Genomic DNA, 2874 nt, shown 5'->3' on the forward strand with positions numbered 1-2874 from the left:
CAACACGTACACATCAACACGTACACATCAACACGTACACGTCCTCAACACGTACACATCAACACGTACATATCAACACGTACATGTCAACACGTACACGTCCTCAACACGTACACATCAACACGTACACAACACGTACACGTCCTAAACACGTATACGTCAACACATACATGTCAACACGTACACGTCAACATGTACATACCATACCCATGCCATACCAATTTATTTATAGAGCACTTAAAACAGCAACAAGGCCAACCAAAGTGCTGTACAAAAGAACCAAACATGCACAGCAGACAGGAAAACATAAAATAGAAATACAGATACAAATAGCAGCAGAAGCTAACTAAAATGGCCAACAGAGTAGAGAACAGACCGGACCAAAACAAATCACACCGTGTTAAAGGCAAGCGAATAGAAGTGGGTCTTCAAGCGAGACTTAAAGACTGAGAGTGTGGGAGCCTGCCGGACACTCAGTGGCAACTCATTCCACAGTCGTGGACCTGCAACAGAGAAAGCCCTGTCACCTCTGAGCTTACGACGGGTTTCTGGGACTGAGAGAAGCATCTGGTCTGCTGACCTCAGAGAGCGCGGTGGGACATATGGCTGCAGAAGATCAGTGAGATAGGATGGGGCGGAACTGTTCAGTGATTTAAAAACATACATGAGAATTTTGAAATGGATCCGAAGGTGAATGGGTAGCCAGTGCAGGGAGGCCAAAATTGGCGTGATGTGCTCTCTATAGCCTGTCTGTACCAGTTAAAAATCGGGCTGCAGCATTTTGGACCAGTTGTAGACGAGCAATGGAGGACTGACTGATTCCAAACAGAATTGAATTGCAGTAATCAAGCCTAGATGTTATGAAGGCGTGGATCACTGTCTCAAGGTTCTTTTTGGAGAGTATAGGCTTCAGCTTAGACAGCCGTCTCAGCTGAAAAAAACAGGATTTGACCATCATGTTTACGTGACTGTTGAGTTTTAAGGACGGGTCCATTATCACCCCCAGATTAGTGACCTTTTGTTTCTCTAGCGGGGCTAGAGAGAAAAGGTCAATGTCATGGTTCATGAGTGAGCCACTGGGATGGAACAGCATGACTTCAGACTTCTTCTCATTGAAGCTTAAGAAGTTTTAAGCCATCCAGTTCCGGATGTCAGCCAGGCAGTCAAGAAGAGGCTGAATAGAGCGTGTGCCTCTGTGCCTCAGGGGGAAGTAAATTTGGCAATCATCGGCGTAGAAATGAAAGGGTATGTCGTGTTTGCGGAAGATAGCACCTAGTGGCAGCAGGTATAAAGAAAAGAGAAGGGGACCGAGGATGGACCCCTGCGGTACCCCCCACTGGAGCGCTGTCGATGCCGAACTAAAATCTTTGATATTGACACAGAAGGTTCTGTCAGAGAGGTAAGACCCAAAACATTTAAGGGCTGACCCTGTGATGCACACCCACTGCTCCAGTCTAGAAATGAGGATATTGTGGTCGATGGTGTCAAAAGCAGATGTAAGGTCCAATAGGACAAGCAGCACAGAATCACCTGCGTCTGTGGAAATGAAAATGTCGTTAAAAACCTTCAGTAGAGCAGTTTCAGTGCTATGGAGAGATTTGAAGCCAGATTGGAATAACTCAAGGATAGCGTGATCCCCCAAAAACTGTTTCAACTGAGACTCCACAATTTTTTCCAGTAGTTTAGAGGTGAATGGGAGTCTGGAGACAGGCCGGAAGTTGGACATGACTGAGGGGTCAAGGTTAGGTTTTTTCAGGAGGGGCTGGACAGCAGCATGTTTAAAAGTCTTTGGCACCACACCTGAGGATAAACTGCTATTCAGAATAGCGAGGATAAAAGGACACAGGGTAGGAAAAACTTCCTTTAGCAGTCGAGGGGGGACCACATCAAAGGGGGAACCAGATGGCTTCATGCTGCACATTACCTGCTCCAGAGAGGACAGAGAGATGGGCTCAAAGTGGTCAAACACAGCCACACACTGAGAAGGGATGGACAGATCATGAGCTGGTGGAGAAATGAGTGCCCGGGTGTTTGCCACTTTTTCTAAAAAGAAATGGAGGAAGTTCTCACACAGCTCAGTTGAGGCTTCCAGAGGTGAAGGCTCACTGAGGTGCAGAACTGAGTTCAGGGTGGAGAAAAGAACTCGGGGGTTGTGGGAGTTGGAGACAATTAAATCAGAGAAGAATTTACATTTGGCAGCTTTAACGGTTTTCTGATAGTGACGCCAACTCTCCCTTAACATTTGAAAAGACACCTGGAGCCTGTCCTTCCTCCACTTTCGTTCAGCTTTGCGACACTGCCGCCTAACGGCTCGCGTGACGTCATTCAGCCAAGGCTCTGATTTAAGTTTCGTTTTTCTGGTTTTAAGGGGAGCAACACAGTCCAGAACATTTAAACAGGCAGAGTTGAACTGAGAGGTTAGCTCCTCAGTGGTAAGAGACACCGGGAACTGTTCGATCCTCTCAGAGTTAAAACCTTCATTAAAACGAGCAGCAATGAAACGGTTAATGGAACGCGTACGTGCAGGAACGCACGTCTTGGCAGTATGACAAGGGGGGGTGAAGTCAAACAATACAGGCATGTGATCTGAAAAAACATTGTCACCGATTTTCAAATTAGAAACAGAGACATCGCGTGTTAAAACGAGGTCCAGCGTGTGACCATGTTCCTGGGTGGGGCCGCTCACCTGCTGAGCTAAATTAAAAGAGTCCAATAAATCTAGAAAGTCCTTCACTAAGGGCTTCTCCTGACAACACACATGTCAACACGTACATGTCAACGCGTACATGTCAACACGTACACGTCCTCAACACGTACACATCAACACGTACACGTCCTAAACACGTATACGTCAACACGTACATGTCAACACGT

The 2874-nt window shown here is 46.6% G+C and overlaps 1 protein-coding gene across 1 annotated transcript in view; it reads right to left on the minus strand.

Annotated features, from left to right (window-relative positions):
* Positions 1-2874, minus strand: part of wdr41 (WD repeat domain 41) — a gene marked incomplete at its 3' end in the record, with an annotated part of 21860 nt that overhangs the window by 5356 nt on the left and 13630 nt on the right.

The sequence above is a fragment of the Nematolebias whitei genome, chromosome 18 (genome assembly GCF_014905685.2).
Source record: "Nematolebias whitei isolate Nwh7 chromosome 18, NemWhi1, whole genome shotgun sequence".
NCBI classification, from domain to species: Eukaryota; Metazoa; Chordata; class Actinopteri; order Cyprinodontiformes; family Rivulidae; genus Nematolebias; species Nematolebias whitei.